General features: G+C 47.9%; 1 protein-coding gene and 1 non-coding gene across 4 annotated transcripts in view; both read left to right on the plus strand.

Moving 5' to 3' along the window:
- Positions 1-1,470: 1,470 nt before the first annotated feature.
- TRNAR-UCG (transfer RNA arginine (anticodon UCG)) lies at positions 1,471-1,555 on the plus strand. The gene has a single exon. It is a non-coding gene; the product is annotated as a tRNA-Arg (tRNA).
- An 11,672-nt stretch (positions 1,556-13,227) lies between these two features.
- CHD7 (chromodomain helicase DNA binding protein 7) overlaps positions 13,228-21,631 on the plus strand; it is a 192,272-nt gene continuing 183,868 nt past the window's right edge. Inside the window, exon 1 of one of the 3 annotated variants that reach the window (XM_047073976.1) lies at positions 13,228-13,515. The gene's annotated coding sequence lies outside the window, so the exon portion shown is untranslated. The remainder of the gene's footprint in view (positions 13,516-21,631) is intronic. The other 2 variants (XM_047073974.1, XM_047073975.1) reach the window with 2 other exon arrangements.

A 21,631-nucleotide genomic window follows, 5' to 3' on the forward strand; every position in this document is an offset into this window, starting at 1 on the left:
CATATGTATAAGTGTATATATGTATATACGTATGTGCATGTGTGCTTATAAATTCTTTGGTCTTTTTCCCCCTCAACTATGAACATGTCATTTAAATTCTTCTGCATCTAGACCCCCCCCCCCACACACACACACGTAACCGTATAGCTTGGAGATTATAGCACATGGGCACCAAAATATATACCTGGTTCTAATACCTATGTAGCTTCTATTGTAAAGACAAACCATCGTTACGTAGTATAACATAGTTATACCACTGTGCTCTGTATCTCTCTCATTAAAATGTACTCTTTCTGAGGGGGGCCTGGGAGGCTCAATCGGTCGAGCGTCCGACTTCGGCTCAGGTCATGGTCTTGTGGTTTGTGAGTTTGAGCCCACCTGGGCTCGCTGCTCTCAGCACAGGGCCGGCTTTGGATCCTCTGTCCCCCTCTCTCTGCCCCTCCCCCCCTCAAAAATAAATAAAACATTGAAAAGGAAATGTGCTCTTTCTGAAAAAAAAAAGTACTCTTTCTGAGGGCAATGGAGGTAGCACGTCGACATTTAATCTATCCACAGTAACACCCACAAACCCCATAGGAAAAGCTCAACAGATAAACTAATCGCCAGTTTTTAGCAGTAAATAGTCAAAGTAGCAAGTAATTTTATTTCATTAAAATTTTTAGGAGTATTTGAGAAAGTCTTTTATTTTTAGTTATTTATTTTTGGGAGTGGTGGGGGGAAGGGCAGAGAGAGAGGGAGACAGACAGCAGAGAGCCCGAAGGGGGCTCAAACCCACCCTGAGCTGAAGTCGGACGCCTGATTGACCAAGCCACCCAGGCGTCCCTAATCTGAGAAAGTCTTATAAAGCATTATCCGACCAACCATATCTGTCCTTTGACTCAAATTTTCCATGTTGTGGGGGTACTTTCGCTATTACCTACAGCGTGGTTTGGAAAGGTTTGACCTTGAGGTATACTAAGTGTTCGCTCGTGAAGAGGAGGGCTGGGTGTGCTTGACCCTGTGGCAGTGGTTTCCAGGGAAGGCAATGGGTCCAGCCGTGTGTCCGTGCCCAGAGACAGGAGCAGGGAACGTGCAGAACCAAGAGAAGCACTGCAAGGAGAGAGCACAGCAGTGCATGAGGAAGCCGGCCTCCTTTGTGCTGACAGGTGGTAAGGCCTTCGCGGCGGGAGCGGGCAAAGCCACGGGGAAGCTGGCATGAACCGGTATCGGGGAAGGAGGAGCTACAAAGTGCCAGGGTTTTGGTTGGATGGGGTCTGGTCTTAGAAAAGATGAGGCTATGCCCCTGTTGGGAACAGCGCTGTGCACAATAGCTCTGAGGTGGAAAAAGCCCACGTTTCCATTAACAGATGAACGGATAGAGAAAATGTGGCACGCCCTCTCTCTCTGACCACCTCCTGCTCACGCTCTGCCTCTCTCTCTCACATAAATAAACATTTTAAGAAATAACAAGAAAAAAAAGAAAATTGGGGCGCCTGGGTGGCTCAGTCGGTTGAGCATCTGACTTCGGCTCAGGTCGTGATCTCACGGTCCGTGAGTTCGAGTCCCGGGTCGGGCACTGTGCTGACAGCTCGGAGCCTGGAGCCTGTTTCGGATTCTGTGTCTCCCTCTCTCTCTGCCCCTCCCCTGCTCGTGTTCTGCCTCTCTCTCTCTCTCTCTCATATAAATAAACATTAAAAAAAATAAGAAAAAAAAAGAAAATGTGGCACACACTACAATGCATCGTGATTCCGTCTCAAGAAGGAGGGAAATTCTGACACGTGCTACCACATGGAGGAACTTTGAAATCATTGTGCTAAGTAAAATAAACCAAGCGTCAAAGGACAAATATTATGTGATTCCGCTTACACGGGGTACCTAGAGTTGATAAAGAAAGGAGAGAGTGCCAGGGACTGGAGGAAGGGCAGAACAGGGAGTTCATGTTTAATGGGTACAGACTTTCCATTTAGGAGGATTAGAAAGTTCTGGAGATGAATAGTAGTGAGAGTTGCCCAACGCTGTGAATGAACCTAATGCCACTCGCTTGGCCACTTAGAACTGGTTACAAAAGTATTTATATATAGTGTATACTTAATGACAATTTATTTTTAAAAAACAGCATGAGGGGCACCTGGGTGGCTCCATCGGTTAAGCCTCTGACTTCGGCTCAGGTCATGATCTCGCGGTCCGTGAGTTCGAGCCCCGCGTCGGGCTCTGTGCTGACAGCTCAGAGCCTGGAGCCTGTTTCAGATTCTGTGTCTCCCTCTCTCTCTGACCCTCCCCTGTTCATGCTCTGTCTCTCTCTGTCTCAAAAATAAATAAACGTTAAAAAAAATTAAAAATAAAATAAGATAAAATAAAATAAAATAAAAAATAAAAAACAGCATGAAGCAAGGGAAACATACGCTAAGGAATGTGGTGTCGGTCCCCCAAATTCAGTCATACTTATTCCATTGCCTCAGTCTGTGCCATCCAGGAGCCCACACGCGTATATTCTGCCCTTGACGCGTCGGGGGCGGGGAGCGTAAGAATACATCTTCTTCTCCGAGAGGTAATGAACGAATGGGCTGTTGGTGACACATCGTGCAATTGCAGCCCGGGTGACTCAGGAGTGACTCAAGGGCCGTGGCTTGTGGGGGACCCACCACAAAACCGTGAGGACGGGAACGGGGCGGGGACGGTTCACACCTCTGTGTCCCGCCAGTCCCTGCCCTGTTGACCCACGACGCTCTACCCTGTGAACTGAAGTTATAGTGGCTCACACGCTGGAGACGCTCCGGAGAGGAGCTGAGGAGGTGGGTGAGCATGAACTCTTGCCAGCCGTTTAAATGACAAACCCCAGTATTGCAGCTCAGTCACCTCATAAGCGCATTATAAACATACCGCAAAGTATTTACTCCGGAGGAAGTTCGCTAGGCTAAACTACAGAGCAAGGTGAGATGAGAAAGTTTTTCTCCTTTCAGATTCAGATACACAAAATCTTTTTTTAAGGTTTATCTATTTATTTATTTATTTTGAGAGAGAGAGAGAGAGAGATGGAGGGAGAACATGTGGGGGAGGGGCAGAGAGAAAGGAGACAGAGGCTCCCAAGCAGGTTCCACGTTGTTAGCGCAGAACCTGACGTGGGGCTCGATCCCACCAACAGTGAGATCATGACCCGAGCCGAAGTCAAAGAGCCGGTGGCTTAACCCACTGAGCCTCTCAGGTGCCCCCAGAATCCTTTTTAGAAATTAGTCTTGCCTTTCTGGATCCAGCCGTCCCAGCACCTTAAGGGCAACACTCATTCTCTGAGCACTTGTCGCTGGCTTCCGACATGCCGGGCACTGTCCCGGGTGCTGGTACCGAGCCAACCCTTCCCAGAGCCGAGCGGTGTACCGTCTCCGTGCGTCCCCGTGACTGTGGCAGTTCACCGTGGAGCAGTTAAGGCAGAGAGCCGGTAGTGTTTCCAAGGAGGAGAAGAGATTAACCACCATTGGTTGCACGACTCTCAAATGCATCTTATTCAGAACCGCGGCCTAAGGCAACATGTTGTGATCAGGGTACAGATTGTGTCTCAATGTGACCTTCCCCCCTTAAAGCAGAGCGACGTGCAAACGATTCGATGTAAAGGAGTTCAGCTCTTGGTGGGTCGTGGGAAAGGCAAGTAGTCTTTCCATCTTTCAGCTGTTATCAGATTTCTGTTCGGGGAGAAAAACACTGAGGAGGGGTTTAGAAGGCCAGGGTTCGGATCCCGACTTTGTCTTTAACGGCAGGGCAACCTCTCAGGTGTCAGATTCTTCATCTGCACGAGAGGGTTGTATGTCCACGATCCACAAAACCCAGATCTCCTATTCTGTCTACTGTGACTATTCGGACGAAGGAAGAAGGTGCCTGGAGTATTATGTGCCAGCGATAGTTGTTGGCAAATGTCTAAACCAGAGTTAGATGTAGGAGCATCATTGAGATCTGACACGTAAGACGTGGAAATAGGTGACCTTAAATTATGGCCTGTTCTCATTTTACATATCAAAGTACAACTTTGAGTTTGACGTACTTTAGCCTAGAATTGTCCGAGAACTTGCAGTGATGATATTACGTCTGATACTGAACACTGTTCACCGGAACAAAAACAACACCCAAGGCGTTGGCCTGGTTAGCACTGGAATCCAGTCAAACGGGCCAACCAGCCACCCAGGGTCTCAACGAAACAGAAGGAAGAGGAGACATGCTTAGTTTTTTCTTGGTTGTTGCTATCATATATATTGGCAAAAAAAGGATTTGAGATGGCCAGCTATCCCCTAGCTATCATACAATATTTATGTAAAACAAAGGACCCGTGATTGTGGCTACTTCATGTCACCAGGTAATGACTCAAGCTGGTCTGGCATGGCCTGGATCCTTCTGGGTCTCCACAGGAAACAGTGACTCCCCTGGGTGGATCTGCCAATTCACCACCTGTGCTCCATTTCTGCAGGGGTGAACGTCACTTAAGAAAGTTGCAAATGGGGTGGCTCCGTCGGTTGAGTGTCCAACTTTTGATGTTGGCTCAGGTCGCGATCTCACGGTTCACGGGATCGAGCCCCACATCGGATTCTGCGCTGACAGCGCAGAGCTTATTTGGGATGCTCTCTCTCTCTCTCCCTCTCTCTCTACCCCTCCCCTGCTCACACTCTTTCTCTCAAAAATGAATAAACATTAAAAGAAAAAAAAGGAAGTTGCATAACAACTTAGTGCGGCTACAATCTCAGCTCAGGATTTAATGAGAGTCCTTTTACTTCTTTTCGCAGCTTCTTTCTTCCCGGCAGGGGCCATTCCAAAACTTGAACTCTTTTCTGAAATCTCTTCACCATCCGCGAACATTTCGATAAGTAGATGAATAGTCACTGAGTTAATAAGAAAAGCAGAAGCCACTATAAATGAATTTGCCTAACTTCTCTGTCATCTCTCCCTACCTCAACCTATAAATTTATTGCCATTTTCACCCACCTTTTCTGTTTTTTGGTTTGTTTGTTTTTTGTCTTTCCTGCCATCCACCCAGGGCTTGATGGCACCCCTCTTCCCTGCGAGCCTCCCTTTCCGATGTGGTGGCCCATTCACCTCCTGCTCCTGTCTCCTACTCCTCAGGAGTGCTTATCATCCTGGTGTTTGCTTCTGTTGTTTTGTTGAAAGCCTACTCCCCTCTCCTTAATGTGATCTCCTCTGGCTCTCACCCCATCTCTCATTTCATAACCACACTGCTGCTACTGAGAGTCTGAAGTCTACACCAACTGTCTATACGTCCTCAGTTCCCATGAGCTGTCTCACCCTTCTCCAATTTAGCCTCTGCCCTCAGCATTAGAAAATAAAAAGGTTAACAATGACCAAATCCAATGAACGCTGTTCATTCCTTTCTTGCTGGCTCTCTCTGTGACCTTTGTCGTTGCCTCTTTCCTTCTAGAAACTGTCTCTCTTGAAGTCTTGTTTTTCCTTTCCGATTAACCTTTGTGAGTTTTCTTCAGGGGCTTTTATTTTTTTCATTTTTAAGGTTAATTTATTTATTTTGAGAAGGAGAATGTGAGCAAGGGAGGGGCAAAGAGAGAGAGAGAGAGAGAGAGAGAGAGAGAGAGAGAGAGAATCCCAAGCAGGCTCCACACTGTCAGCACAGAGCCCAATGTGGGACTCGAACCCACAAACTGTGAGATCATGACCTGAGCGGAAACCAAGAGTCGGACGCTTAACCAACTGAGCCATCTAGGCACCCCATAGTGGCTTCTTTTTTGATGTCTCCCTTTATTATTTTTTCTGCCTGTCTCCTAACATGTGTTTTACACAGATGCGTAGTGTTCCCCAGGGAAGTACTCCTCAGGGCAGCCATGCAATTTCCCACTTTCCTACTCCTGTCACATTGATTCTGGGCTCAACCATGTGGCTTGCTTTGGCCACTGGAACATCAGTAGACATGAAGACAGCCTAGGCTTGATAGGTGCTTGTGTTTGGGGCTTGCCTTCTTGGAATATTTCTCAGAGACTGTCCTGGCATCTGGATGACTAAGATAAAGACCAAGTGGAGAGAAAGGGGGAGAGACAGAGAGAGAGAGAGAAAGAGAGAGAGACATCTACCCCAGGTTTTCCAACTGAGCCCAACCCCCAGTCAACCCACCAGATGACTAATAAGTTTTTGTTTTAGGCCACTACTTTTTGGGGTGGTTTGATACACAGTAATAAATAACTGAGAAAACATGGGGCTTTAAAGTTTCCTATCGTCAGCCTGCTTTTGTCTCAGGTTGTACGTCTTTCCAAACAAGGCCATCCATGCCGATGGATTTAAGTACTATTCATGCCTCATGATTCTTACACCTATACTTCTAGACCGGGCTAGTCTTCTGCATTCTTATCTCTTAATTCATGGGCACCCCCACTTGATTATTCCACAGATCCCTCGAATTCCCAGACCAAAGCATGTGTTCTACACACTGCGTCTGCTCCTTATTCTTGATCTCGGTTAGTGATGCACCTAGTTACTAGTCACTCAAGGAAGAGACTTAGAAGTGAATCTTCACCCCTCCTTTTCCTCCACTTCCCAATAATCAGTCAGTCACCAAAGCTTATCAACCATGTCACCTGAATATCTCTCACATTTATTCCTTCACCTCCATACCTCGAACACTGCCTTGGTCAAGGGCTTTGTCATGGTGTACTCTCACCGTCCGTGACGTCTCCTCATGGCCTCCCTGCTCTGTGGATTGGCTCACGCGGCCAATCTACCCATGTTTGTCTCTGTCATTTTCCTGCTGACAATCTCGTAGTGGCTCCTTGCCACCTATAGAGTAAGATAAAGGTTTCTGAATATGCTACAAAACCCTCCCCAATCTGGCTCTACCTATATTTCCAACCTCATCTCCTGTCCTTTCCCTGTTTATGCTGTACTTGAGCCAAATTACTTGCAGTGCTGATGCTAGCCATCTGCCCAATGGATGTCCCGGACAGTTTTCCTGCCTGGTGTACCTCCCCACCCCTGCCATCTGCAGAGTCCTTGAAGACTCCGCTTAAATGTCACATCCTCTGTAAAGCTTCCCCTGCTTATTTGGGCAGAAACAAAATTAGTCGTCCCTTCTTCTGAGCTACCACTCAACGTTGTACGTATTTCAATTGTAATGACATGCTTCAATGTGCATCACGCCCAATAGGTTCAGGGAGCTCCTTTAGGGAAGGGGTTGGCTTTAGTTTTGTTTCTGTAGTACCCAGCAGTGTTGTGAGGCTCAGGAAGTGCTCAATAACTGTTGAATAAGACACGATATTTTCCCACTTTAAATGTGTTGTAAAAGAATCTAATTATAATTGGCTAAGTTAGCACTGAGGATTTCCATTTGTTAGCCCGGAAATGGAGACAAGAGACTGCAGGTAGGGGCGCCTGGGTGGCGCAGTCGGTTAAGCGTCCGACTTCAGCCAGGTCACGATCTCGCGGTCCGTGAGTTCGAGCCCCGCGTCGGGCTCTGGGCTGATGGCTCAGAGCCTGGAGCCTGTTTCCGATTCTGTGTCTCCCTCTCTCTGCCCCTCGCCCGTTCATGCTCTGTCTCTCTCTGTCCCAAAAATAAATAAACGTTGAAAAAAAATTAAAAAAAAAAAAAAAAAGAGACTGCAGGTATTGCCCCCTATTCCTTGGGATAAGCTCGGGGATAAGTTCAGTGGGCTGGTAACCGAGGGGAGAAGAGGTGAGATGGCTCTTCCCAGATTGGCGGCAGTACCCCCCCCCCCCCCGGCCTTCAGTGCTCCCTCCATTAAGAACACTGCCCTCCTCCACCACAGGGCGGAGTGGTTCTTCAGTTCTGCCTTGTCTTCCCAATGGGATGACAGACCACGTGAGGAGTAATGTCCCGAGTCTGTAGGAGACAAAGAAGTTGGCAATTGTTTCTATATCTTCCCCGTTCTTGTTTAGGGGGCCCACTTCACTTGCCTTCCTGCTTCAGGTCTAGTTTTCCACATTCTGCACCATATCGCAGAGATCTTTCCAAGACCTTTCTAGGATCTGACTTGTTACTCTCTTGCTGAATTCATCAGTTACTCCAAACCCTTTGGGGGTGACATCTAGAGCTCTCCTTGGCCCTATCTACTTCTCCAGTCCAGTCTCATACCACCTCACCACCACCATTTATGTAAGTATGTAAGCATTTTCTAAGCACCTTTTTTTTTAAGTTCATTTATTTATTTTGAGAGAGAGAGAGAGAGCACAAGTGGGGGAAGGGGAGACAGAGAGAGAGAGAGAGAGAGAGAGAGAGAGAATCCCAAGCAGGCTCCACACTGTCAGCATGGAGCCCGACACAAGGCTCAGTCTCACAAACCATGAGATCATGACCTGAGCCGAAATCGAGAGTCAGACACCTCACCGACTGAGCTGCCCAGGTGCCCCTACTGAGTGTCTTCTACACGGAAGGCTCTACGCCAGCTAGGAATGAATGCTAAAAGATAAGACATGTTCATTGCCCCCAAGTAGCTCGTAACCTAATAACAAAATAGGACAGCAATTAATTATAATTCGGTGTCCACCAGTGTTGATGCAGATAGGCACTTTTGGGAGAACACCAGGACAGCCAGCCCACCCGGGGAGGATCAGAGGAGACCGAAGAGGAACACTGGCTCACCTCCCACGTTCCACCCAGTGTGGGCTCACTAGTAGTGACGAGCGCTCGCCAGGCTTTAGAACCGCCGGACTTCTTGGATGTCTGTCGGGACTGCCCCCACCCTCCTTGTTTCGATGAACTCCTGTGCTTACTCGAGACCCAGCCCAAGCCTCCCTGCTTCTAGGAAACATGCTCTGCTGTCTCAGGTGGCAAAAATCACTTCTTTCTTTATGCTGGCATGAGCCATGAGCTCCTTGAGGACAGGGAGCCAGCCTTGTCCTCCGATGCCAACAGCCTGGCACATGCTAGGCCCTCAATAAATGTTTGCTGCAAGAAAGTAGGCATTCAACAAAATGTTTGCTGAACCTTAGCTAAACATGCGCTCTTTGCGAGCCAACAGTGGCCTAATTGTAGCCCTTGTGGCTTTCTTTTTACCTGACGTCTTGACCTTGGCAGGGACTAGCAAAACCTCATAGCACGTCGCTTCATTATGAATAGAACATGTAGGGTGAGCTCACAAATCCAACTGCATTCTTTCCCTTATGAAAAAATTACAGAGGAAGGTTGACGCCGTTATTCCAGCGATGCAGGAAATGCTTTTTGGACTTTCCTTTTTGGTGCTGCCTTCAGCATTTATAGCTCTTTAAGTATATGTGCTTTATTTCTCTCTATATCTTCAATGGCAGCAAATCTTCATCATTTAAAGGCAAAATGTATTGTTTGGAGCTTGCCAAAATCATTTGGATGCACGTTTGATAAATGATGAAGTAGAATAGTACAGCTTTAGCGGAGAAAAAGAGATGTGGTCCTAAAGAGAGTTGTTTTCTGTGACTTGGAAATTGGTTCCAAACACATTTTCAAAAGATGAATTACGAGATACATCAAAGTAGGTCTTCAACACTAGAATTAGTGTAGTATCTGTAATTTTTTAAAAGTTGATAACATTTGGAAGAACAGATAGGGCTCTAGTTTTATTTTTCTTTCTTTATTTTAAATGTTTATTTATTTTTGAGACGGAGAGAGACACAGTATGAGCAGGGAAGGGGCAGAGAGGGAGACACAGAATGGGAAGCAGGCTCCAGGGTCTGAGCTGTCAGCACAGAGCCCGACGCGGGGCTTGAACTCACGAACTGTGAGATCATGATGTGAGCCAAAGTCGGACGCTTAACCACCCAGGCGCCCCAGGGCTCTAGTTTTAAATATGAAGCGTTCCTGGGATGCCTGCGTGGCTCAGTCCCTTGGGCGTCCGACTTCGGCTCAGGTCATGATCTCACAGCTCATGAGTTCAAGCCCTGCATTGGGCTCTGTGCTGACAGCACGGAGTTCGGATTCTGTGTCTCCCTCTCTCTCTGCCCCTCTCTCAGAAGTAAACATTAAAAAATGGGGAAAAAATAAATATGAGGTATTCCTAAAGTTTGGGTCATTTTCAGGTTTTTATTTTTTAAGTAGGTTCTGCAAGCCAACATGGGGCTTGAACTCATGACCCTGAGATCAAGAGCAGTATGCTCAGGCTGCCTGGCTGGCCCAGTCGGTAGAGCAGGAGGTGACTCTTGATATCAGGGTTTTGAGTTTGATATACTTGAGTTTGAAATAATATCTTTCAAGAAAAAAAATGGTATGCTCTACAGACTAAGCCAGCCAGGCACCCTCGGTTACTTTGGATGCATAAATTATCCCCCCCCCCCATTCCTTCTCCCCCTGGCCTCATGAAGTATTCCACATTGATACATTATGGCTATGTTCCCAAACAGAGACAACTATTTGTCTAAACAGTAATGTAGCATTTGTTTGAGTTCTTGGAAGACTTTTCATTCATTTCAAGGGGCTGAGAAAACCTTTTTGTAGCAGGTTAAATTGTATTTGGTATTTTTCTCAACTGCCTTCTGCTGCTGGCACCTACTCCATACTTTTGTGTCCGCTTCCCAGGTCCCTGGTACCTTTCCATTACCTTCCAGTTGCAAGGGACATGGGCCTGCCCTGTCCCCCAAGGGCTCAGACTCCAAAATCACCATTGTCTCTGACCACGAAATCAAAACTACCAAACGTTTGGACTGTACACTTCAAGAAGGCAGGCATTTTGGCTTTGTTCGCTGCTGCATCTCCATTGTCTAGAACAATGCCTGGAACCTCTTAGGCACTCCATGTTGAATGAATAAACGAATCTCTAAATTTGTTAGTTTCAACTAGGTGTTGGGAAGAAAATGACCCACGGAACTGATTTACAATCATCTGTGAGTGACCAGGAGTCCCTTATCTCTCCCTAAGGTATTCGCATACTTAAAGGGAAAGCTTGTGAATTCAAATTATTCTCAATGGGAAAACTTCAATAGTGAAGCAAATGGAGAGAAAACAACCGAGGCTAATGAGGTTGGGTGAAAGTGAAGACCTCAGTAGGCCAGAGCTGGCTAGAGTTTGCCCCTGAGGCTTTCTGCTTTTCCAGGCCCCTGAAGCTCTGCCCACCCCCCACCCCTACCCCCACCCCCCTCCTCCGTGCAACTCCTAAAAGCTTGGTGTCTTCTCCATCATGGCTGTCAGAACGGTGGTTGGGATCAGGAGGGAGAAAAAGTCAGGGAGGGGCAGTACGACTGTGTTGTTTCTACTCTGCGTGGGCTGTACTATTTTACCATTTCTCATGTTTCAAGAAAAGTGTCCTACCTGTCTAGTTAAATACACAAGGGCACAAGCGGACCTCCTCATAGTCACTTAATACTATTTGCTGATTAAAGGTTAACTAATATACTTTCACTATATGCAGATGCGCCCCCCCCCATAATTACCCTTGAAACATATGCACATCTGATAATGGGCTGGGGTATATTGTAAAGGATAGGAAATAGTTCTTTTTATGTCACTTTTATGTCCTCTGATACAGCAAGGTACTGGTGATTTCTTTGTAGACATTGTATCCTGTATTTAACCTTTCTCTTCACACACATCCACCAAAAGCAGCCCCCATATGCTTTGAGAGATATTAACTTAATGAAAATGTAAACCTAATCTCAGAATTCTGATTCTTGGTTTATGATATGGGGCTATAAAACAGGTAGAAGTTGATTTTAGTGTTTTCCAATTTTTTCATGTCGGAATTTTCTGTAGTGTGAATCTTTTTTTCTGCTGTTTATCTGTAAATCCCTTGAAACATTTAGCTCTGTTAAAACACCACTCAAATAATTGACAAAGCCAAAACCAATGCATTTCAATAAATGACAGTATAATGTAACACATCTTTAGACAATAATTACTAATATTAGAAAAATGTTTTAGGGGGTAATTCTAGTATAATCAAATTTAGTTATTGAAGAGTTCTAGTTGTTACATAGCAAAATGGTTTTGATTAATCTTTTGTTCAGCTGGAAATATTGTGATTAGTCTTGGCACTACAGGTGGTGAATGAGGAGAAAGTATATTTTGCATAGTTTTGCAATTTTCGCAGTTTATTCTGGAGTCCAATAATAGCATGTTGCTGTACTCTGTATTTATTTTAGGAGTATCTTTGGTTGATATAAGTTCCTTCCTTGGTTAAAAAATAAATGTAATCTTTAACCTAATACAGTCATCTTAAAGTGTACAACTGTAGAGAGTTTAAAAGAATTGTAATTGCTCAGTAATCTGCACACAGAAAGTGCTTAGTAAACGTTTGTCGATTTATCTCCCAAAAGGAAAATTAGTAAAAGCAAATTTTCTCCAGGTTCACTATTCATTTCGTACCGGGAGGAGAAAAGAATAGGTGTGGACATTCAAGGTTAGGAGATCATATAAAAGTGCCATTTTTTTTTTTTTTGCCAAAGAATGATTGAAACACTCTAGTCCTGACACGTTTAATAATGGGCACACAACCTATTTCTTTGTTTCATAACCATTGCGCTCTCTCCCCCCTTTTTGGCATGGTAACAAATTCAACAAAATCAACGCCATCTAGTTAAACTTTTTGATTTAGTAGTGGATCCGGCTGTCCTGTCAACGAGGACGTAGGAAGAGCAATGTGGAGAGGCAGGAGACATCTAGATGAAATGCTAAGTGTCCATTCTAAATAACTGCATGTGGGAAAATAATTTCAAGTTGAAGGATAATTACAGAAGAGACGTCCAAACCCCTCGAGCCGCCGCCGTCCGCGTAGCGTTGGAAACCCCTCGCTGTGGCCAGGAGGACCGCTGCTGGCTCCCGGCCGCCGCTTCCTGCCCCGGGGCGGCGCACCCTGACTCCGGGAAGGTGCCGCGCGGGGAAACGTGGCACCCTCTCCAGCCCGCGCCCGGGGCGCTGCCGCGCGGCGGCCAAGCGCTCGGCGCAGCCCGGCCGGAGAGGCTGCGCGGCGGTCGCGCACCGGCCGGCGGGGAGAACCGCCCGCAGCGCCGGCGCCCGCCCGGGGACGGGAAGTGGCGCCCGGCCCGCCCTCCGCAGCCCGCGGCCCCGCAGCCCCGCGCCGCCCCCTTTCTCTCGGCCTCTCCCTCGGCCTCCGCCACCCCGGCCGAATTCTTGCATAAATTATGCCAGGCGCGCCTGACGTCAGGTGGCGGCGCGCGGGCGCGGCGCTGAGGGAGCCGGCGGCGGGCGCGCGCGGCCCCGCGGCCTCGGGCGCGCGCGGCGTGCCGGGCGCGCGCAGGCGCTGGCGTGCTGGGGCCGCGGCGGCGGCGGCGGCGGCGGCGGCAGCGGTGGCGGCGGCGGCGGCGGCGGCGGCGGCGGCGGCGGCGGCGCGGGGGTTGAGCCGTGGTAGTGCGGACGCGCTCGTGCTCGGGAACTATCGGATTAAACTTGAATCGAGTGAAATTACACAAAGGAGCGCCGCTGAAGAGGCGGCCCGGGGACCCGGAGACCCTGAAACTCGCCAGAGCCCCGTTCGCCCCTGGCCAACTCCGCGCCCGTGGATTAGCCCCCTGGCCGCGGCCGCCGAGCCAACTCCGGAGCCCGCTCTGCGTTTTGTTTTCCCCTCGGCACAGGGCAGCGGAGGAGCCCTACCGACCGACCCGGTGAGCGCGAGAGTTCGCCGGGCGCCTCCGGGAGGGGCGGCGGCGGCAGGAAATCGCTCCGGGCCGGGGCCGGGGCCGCGCGAGGAGTTGGGAGCGAGGAGTTGGGCGTGTGCGGGGCGAGGGGCGAGGGCGGGCGGGGGCCGGGGCCGGCGCTGGAGCGCAGCGCCGCCCGAGCCGTGTCGCCGGCGTCGCCGCCCGCGGGGCCCGAACCCGCGCCCCGAGCGCCGCCCGGCGCCCCAACTTTTGCCTGCGTCCGCGGGGCCGGCGGCGGCGGGGGCGCGCGGTCCGGCCGAGGGTCACTTCCTCGCATGTAAATGGCTTTTTGTTGTGCTGCCGGCGTGGGGGGGGGACGGGGGACAGGAGGGAGCGTGTCTGCGCGCGGGGGAGCGCGAGCGCGTTTCCTCCCGCCGGCGCCGAGCACGAGTTGCCGGCTCCATTCGAAAGAAAAAGGAAGGAGGAAAAGTTGGGCTCCAACTCAAGTGCGAGTGGGCGATGGGCGCGCGGGCGCGGGGCGGCTGAGCGGCGGCGGCGGCTCGGGGACGGCGGCGACCCCCGCCTCCCGCCCCCGCCCCCCGCTCCGGACCGACCACGCCGCGCTCGCCGGGAGCGGCGGCCGCACCGGCGCGAACAAAGTGCGTCCCTCCTGGCGCGGCGGCGCCGGCCCGCGCGGGGACGGCCACCGGGCGAGGTGGGTCGGCGGCGGGGAAAGTGCGCGGGGCGCCGCGTGGGGCGGGGGCGGCGCGAACACGCGGCGCTGGGGGCGTCGGGACCCCAGCCGGTGCCGGCCGCGGGCGCGGAGTTGCGAGCCCGGAGCTGGGGGCTCCCGGGGCTCCCCGGCGGCTCCCAAGTGCTCGAGGAGGAGAAGAAAGGGAGCGGGGCCGGGGCGAGCGCGGGGAGGCGCGGCGAGGAGGGGACCCCACCTTGCCGAGCTGGCCGGGCCGGCGGCGGCGACTGCATAATAGCGACTTTAACCCCCCTAGGGCAACTCGGCTTCCCCACCCCCCGACCCCGCCGGGGGTCAGCGCCGTGGAGGGGGGGGGTTCACCAGGTGGCCCCCGCGGTGGCCCGGGTGCGCTCTGCCCCCGCAGAGATCCGCGGTTCGGAGCGTGAACGGCCGAGGTGGCTGGAGGCCAAGCGGTCAGCGGGGAGAGGAAGGAGGGCGGCGGGGGACGCGTTGTTTGTTTGGTTCGCACCGGGGACTGGGCTCACCGGGGGTGCAGGGGCGCGGGCACCCGGTGGGCTGCGGTGCAGGGCAGCCGCGTCCGCGCGAGCGCCGCTCGGGGGTGGGGGGGTGGGGTGGGGAGGGCGGCGGATCCCGGGCGGGGGGGGGTGGGGGGGGGTCGGGAGGCTCCGGGGAAGGAGCCGCCGGCCCCGAGCAGCCATCATTACCGAGCCGCCTTTCTCCGGATGGCTCTGCCTCGAGGAGCCCCGCGCCGTGGGAGCGCACCCCAAACTCCCGGCCGGCCGCCCGCTTTGTGAGCGCCCCCGTAGAGCGGGCGGCGCGGGGAGTGCTCCTGCTATGGGTCGGACGGTTTTCCCGGAGGTCACTTTTAGAGACTGTTCACGCCTCGATTTTAAACTAGTTTTTTTTCCCCCTCTTCTGAACAGACAATGGACAAAAGAAAAGTAGCAACCCACATGGAGAGTTTCCTTTTGAATTGCTAGAATTAGATACACTATCCAGGTCTCCACTCGCTAAGTATACTTTTTAGTTTCCCATTGTATATTATCTAGCAATCGATTTAAATAACTTATCTTGAAATCGGCCCATCCTCTGGGCCTGATTTCTGGGGTACGTTAAATATTTTAATTTATTTTTAAAGGATTTGTGTGAAGGCCCAGATTTTTATTTTCTAAAAATATTAATTTAAGCCGTCTTCGCAGTGGGCAATACCTTTCAAAGAGGTGGAGTGTATTTCCCCCCAATTCTCTCCCAATAAGGAGAGGGGGGAGTTCTCACTATCCGTAATAATCAGATAGGAAAAAAAAAATAGTTCTCTTTATTTCCTTACAGATCCATTCTAACGATGACAAACAAATCTTAGTGAGTACGACCTTAGCAGCATGGGAACCTGATTTATCCCAGTTATAATTCTATTTAGATTGTAGTAATGTGTGAGTACTAGGTAATTCTTATTTCAGGAATAACTTGAGCAGTGATTTTATGAAGTTGAATCCGTCTCCCAGCCCCCAGAGTACATCTGTCGCGGAGTGTTTTTGTCTTGCTGTTGCACAACAGAAGCCCTCCAGTCTTTACCCTAAAATGGCAGCTTTCATTTGACTGGGGCCCATTCATTGACAATGATAATAAAGAGGCTGAAAGCTAGATGCTTGGGGCACGGAGCAGTACTCGTTTTGCCTTTCTAGGTAATAATAAGTAGGAGACATTTTATGTCTTTCAGATTTGCTCACGAAAAGTTTATTTTCCCTGGAAAATCTGTACTGTACAAAAAAGTTACAAAGTAAACAGAATTTGGAAATGGATAGGGACTTGGCGATAGATTTTAGGAACTAAATTTTCTTATTTTGCCAAATAGTGGGAATATGGCATTCTCCCGTTTTTAGTGTCCTGATGAGGGAATAGTGGATTCTTGTGAGGCTTGTAACAGGTGAATTTCCTCACGGTGACACTTAAGAATTATTTTCCAGCACTATGTATTTTATCATTTATATTCTCTTGATATATTCTATTTTTTTTTTCCTCCCTCTGTGCAAGCCAGTAAATTGAAGCCTGAGGAATTTTTTTTTTCTGGGGTTTTCAAGATTCAAATGAATTTTTAGGTAAGAAAGGAATAATAGTATAGACTGGTATGTGAATTCCAGACTCTAGTTACGTTGGTTTAATCAACAGGAGTATTTCTAATTTAACTTAAAAAATGGCTTCTTTTTCTTGACATGGAAGTCAGGGTAGAGAAATGATACAGGTTGTGCACACATGATGGTGATGGTTTAAAAACTCAAACATTATTTTCCTCTTTTGAGGACAAAATAATGATGTCTTTTCCCCAAGTTTAAATATAGAAGTCAAGTTCAAAATAACACACCCAGTAACTTAGTTTTAGAATAGAACTCTTGTAGATTCACCTATACTTGGTTTAGTTTTCAATCAGTTCAACTTACGGGACAATTTCCAAAACTTTTTTCATGAGAGTCTTTTATTGAGTTAAAACGAATAGCACAAGGGGTACCTTTATGATAACGTATCAAAGAGATATTACAACTTTTTTTCTCATACAAACACAATCAATAATGTGATATTTATAGGAATAGTATGGTGTTTAAGCAGTGAGGTCAATTTAGCAAAAAGAGTACTTTCATCTATTAGAGAACACGGTCTGAGTGCTTCAGTGTAGGAGCTCTGTGTGACCCACGGAGTAATCTAAGTGCGAAGTGTAGAGTAGTTGTTTCAGACCTAGGCTTACAACATTTTCTTCCCTGTGCTTGAGAAAGTTTGCTTGCTATAAAGTCACCATCCATTATTTACTGTTGATTCAGTGATCATTGGTAGACGTTTCAGAGTGTAAACAACACATGAGAGGCGATGCTTCCCCTCAGAGAGTTTCCCCTCCAGTAGGAGAGACTTCTTTAGGTAACCAAACACTCACGTTTAACTTTTAAGATTAACTTTGGAGGGAGCCATTATCTTTCATCATTTATTGTCCATATTTGGCCTTTCGGATTTGATAGCAGATGCCGTGGCCGTCTTATCTATAAATAAGGCATTGCAAGAATAAAAATGCTTAGTCAGGGCTGAGCAAAATGTGTGACTACAAACAATGGCCCTTAAAACTTCAGCTTTGTAACAAAGTGATTCCCTTTCAGTATTCAGCCGCTTTCTGGATGTAAACAAACAAGCACTTAAATAGATCTAGGTCACGAAGCTCACCAAATTCGCTAGAAAAAGACGGAGAAGGGACATTTGGGGTGATGTGGAGACGTGTCAGGAACACGTGGGCCCTGGGTGACTCTTCATTGTCTTGTCCATTCGTATGGACACGTTTGTATATCTTTCTGAAGAGCTATGTTTCCATGTCACTGGCAGTTCAGAATTTAGTAGTACTGTGTATCTTATCAGTACTTCCTATGAAGCCATATAGCTTTATTAGTTTGGGAGATAAAATTTTCCTTTTGTTTTTCTAGAAAACTTCGTTATTTTGTATTGCTTCTAAAAGAAAACCTTTGATACTCAAGGATGATGGATGATGTTGGAGTATAAAAGAAGTTGGGAGTAACGATCGCTTAATTGTTCTATAAAAACATGAAGATGTGATGTTGTATTTCAGTTTGGGTATCATTCAGGTCGGGTTGCAATTACGGCAGAATTCCATAGCTGATCACGGAGGTAGTTAGGAGCTGGGAAGGTAATTAAAAATGCTACTACTGCTCTTTAATATTTTACTTTCATCAATATATTAAAATTCTTAAATGAAACCACACCTGCGTGATAAAGATAACAAAGAGCAGTAGGAAATCGTCATGATTTTGTCAAATAGAAATTCATCTTACAATCCTTAGTGGAACTTTGGATATGTAGAGTGTGTGGACCTTGGAGAGCTGGTCCAGCTTTCTCATTTTACAGATTAAGAAACTGAAGCCCAGAGAGATTAATTAAATGAGCTGCATCTGTCTGGTCACCCACTGACTGCAGAGCCGTGTTGGTCATTGTCGTCTTCTTGGTGCCTAGCTTGGTGCTGGCATAGGGGAGGCACCGGGTTTGTCTTTGTTGGATGACTGAGCTGGCTCTGGAGGAGGCTAGCTCTCCCTCTTACGTTCTGAGCAAAAAGTACCTTTGGCTTAAGGATATAACGTAGGTCTTAAAGGCGTTCTTACGCCAATAATAATTTATCTGTCTCTACCGTGTAGTAGTTTGGAGGTTTTTTTTTGCTTTGGAAAATTATGACTATCCATGTAGAAAAATGTAGAGATAATTATTCCAAGATTTGATTACTGTTTTCATTTTAGAAGCTTGTGTTCATTCCCGTAACTGGATTCCTGTACCTTTTAACTAACGTTAGGTGACTGCAAGGATGATTGTTTTCTCAGCGAAGTATTTCTAGAGGGTTCTGTTAAAAAAATAATGTAGACCAGGAATGCAGAAGCATAACCTGGCCGTAAAAGGCTAAGTGCTCCGTGGGCTTGTGTGCTTATTATGCCAGTGTGGAATCGGTGACACTTTCCTCGGTGGCCCTTTTAGCCACTGAATTGCTGTAGGTGTCAGGCAAATGCCTCTGGACGGCGGTCAGTTTTCCTTATTTGTCTGTTTTCTTGTTCATCAGTTCGAGTATTTCTTGGGTCCCTGCCACCTGCAAGGTGCTGTGTTGGGAATACAGTGCCGCCAGGAGAAGACATGGTGGACCCAGAGAAACCAGAACTAAAGCGACGGCACTGTCCCAGGTGCTATGCAGTGGGTATCGGGAGGAATGAGAGAGACTTGGGGATTCATCTAGCTGTGTGGGGCGTCCCTCCTTCGGAAGTGGCTTCAGCGCTGCCATCTGAATGATGGTAGAAGAGGGTGGCATTAGCTCACCTAGAGGCAGGTAGTGTGTTTGAGGTGCACAGAGAGCAGCTAGATGAGACTAGAGAGGCAGGCAGAGGTCAGCCTGGCTGGGGCTTAAAGGATATGGAATTTGGGATTAAAAAAACATTAAACAGCCACTGGTGAGTGTCAAGCAGTATTTAACATGAGCAGACTCAGGTTTTGTGGAAGACTGAATTGGCGATGGGGCAGAGGAGGGAGAATAGGTCAGGGACAGTATCCAGCCTGCTGACGTTGTGGTCCGTGCGACGGGGAAGTAATAATGGTTTGGACAAATCGGTGGCCGTGGGGATGGGGAAAAACGGACTGGTCTGAGAAACGCTTAGGATGTTCGATGAACAGGACTTGAGCATAGATTGGCTCTTGGGGAGAAGGTGTCGGGGAAGGTACGTTTCTAGCACATACCCTGCGTGGCTAGCTGACTGGCTGGTGATGCTGTTTCCTGAGGCAGGGAGCACCTGTCGGGGACCAGACTTGAGGAGGGTGTTTATCAGTTCTGATAGCATATAACTGAGGTGGCAGATAGTGGACCGTGATGCCATTGCTGAGTCTTGCTTCCATTGCCGGTAGCGTTCCAGAACTTTCCCCAAATAATCTGTCAGCTTTCTCAAAAGATGGTGTAGGGTGAGTCCATCAAGGAGCGCTGGTGAGGGTCAATGAGTGGGGGGGTGGGGTGGGCAGAAACCTTTGTTATTTGCATTTTGTTCTATGGCACTTGGTTTACTACTTGCCTGATACGTAGCACTTTGTAGGAATTTGCTTACCATAGACGGAGAATAGAATCCCACGGTAAGCAGGCTCTGCCACATCTTGTTCTTTGCGCCGGTGGATGTCTGTTGCTAGTTGTGTCCTGACACGAGGTCCTTGGGTGCTCAGCTGATAGCTGGTGGGTCCCCCCTGTGCTCAGGCATATTTTAGGGGCCGGTCGCAGTCATACACGGGTGTGGTAGAAATGAATACAGTACTTAAATGATTGTGGACAAAATACCATCCGAGGTAGATTACTTACCTGGTTTTTAGTGGGGTATGTGTAAACTCTGATATGCAAATTATCTTAAAAGCCACTTTGTTTGATCGTTATAAAAAGTGGATTATACAGCATGGTTGGTAGCAAATGAGAGATGCTAACTGCTAAATCCAGAGAAGCTTCTAATGAGATAAACTATGACGATCCTGAACATTTATCTTGAAACAGCATTTTAGGGAAATGTTTGTGTTTTTGTATTTGTTGGTTTACGTAGGTGATGCTGTTACCCATGTCTTTTTGTTATAAATCAGACTTAAAGATATCTTTTCTGGGACGCGTTGCCTTTGGGGAGGGGTCTGTTTCAAAGGTACTTTCATTTAATTGCCCCTCGTAGGCTTTTCTGATGGCCACTGTGATGTCACGTCTGCCAGAGTCCTTCCCGTCTCCTTCAGGGTAGGCAAGATTGTGTGGCTTTGCAGGCTAATTTAGGGACTTACATTGGTCATAGGGACATGCTTCATCTGAGAATTTTACCGCTAGCTGTTGTGAGCGATTATTTGGCGAAATGTAAAATTCAGGAGTAGGATGTTCCCATTTGGTGGAATAGTAGAAAAGCTTGGCGTGTTGACTCTACCTTCTGATGGACTGTGGTCACCTACTCTTTGACTTATAACACTGTTTCTTCAACTTGATTGTTTTAAAATATATTTTCTTCTTCGGTCTCATCAACAGTGTATTCTTCTAGCTTAAGAAATCATTGGCTTCGCAGACACTCAGTGGAAAGCTGCATGCTGGTTCCTGTGATGTGGGTGTTAGTGGAAGAAGAAAGAGGATGTTTATTTGCCCTCCCCTCTCCCAGCCCCACTCTGCAGCGGCCAATGAGATAGCAGATTTGACTTTTCCACCCAGTATCTCATGTATTGGGGGCGGGGGAGGGCAGGCAAAGAGCCACTGTCAGCACGGGGACATCGAGACCTGGATTGCCACATTGAGACTTTGTGTAGGGAAAGGCAGGGGATCAGACACCTGTGTTACTTTTGACACGTCGCGTACTCTCCCTGGTATCCTGGTATCCTTCACTTAAGAGATTTTTACCCAGTAGTTGCAGTAGGTATGATAAAGGATACATGATACCTCAGTGATTAATTTTTTCCCCTAGTTCTGTGGCAAGTTGGGGGACTACTTTCATTTTTTTTTTAAGAGTCCACTTTGTTCTCTTGATATTCTTCTGTAAGATACCCGTAACAGAATCCATTCTGTTGATGTTTAAAACATAATTAGCAAATGTCTATAATTTTAATACATCTAAAAACTATTATGTTTAATGTGATACTAAGGCAAATAGTGAGATGTCCCTTGTAGAATGATAAGCTTTAGTTTCCAAGGCAGTTCCTGCCTTTGCACTAAGTGAATAATAAAATCGATTTGGGCCCAGGTTACTATCAAAAATATGCCTTGATTGGTGATGTATTTTAAAGTGTACAGGTCTAGAAATTACTTTATTTATGGATGGGACTAACATATTGAGACTGTTAGCCTACATCCTCAAGGTGAACTTTTTTTTGAAACCTCTCTATTGCAGTATTTTATATTCTTGTATACTTGACCTTGTT

The sequence above is a fragment of the Lynx rufus genome, unplaced genomic scaffold (genome assembly GCF_022079265.1).
Source record: "Lynx rufus isolate CCGP_SWC_20201006 ecotype Redwood Valley unplaced genomic scaffold, mLynRuf1.p SCAF_12, whole genome shotgun sequence".
In the NCBI taxonomy this organism is placed as follows: Eukaryota; Metazoa; Chordata; class Mammalia; order Carnivora; family Felidae; genus Lynx; species Lynx rufus.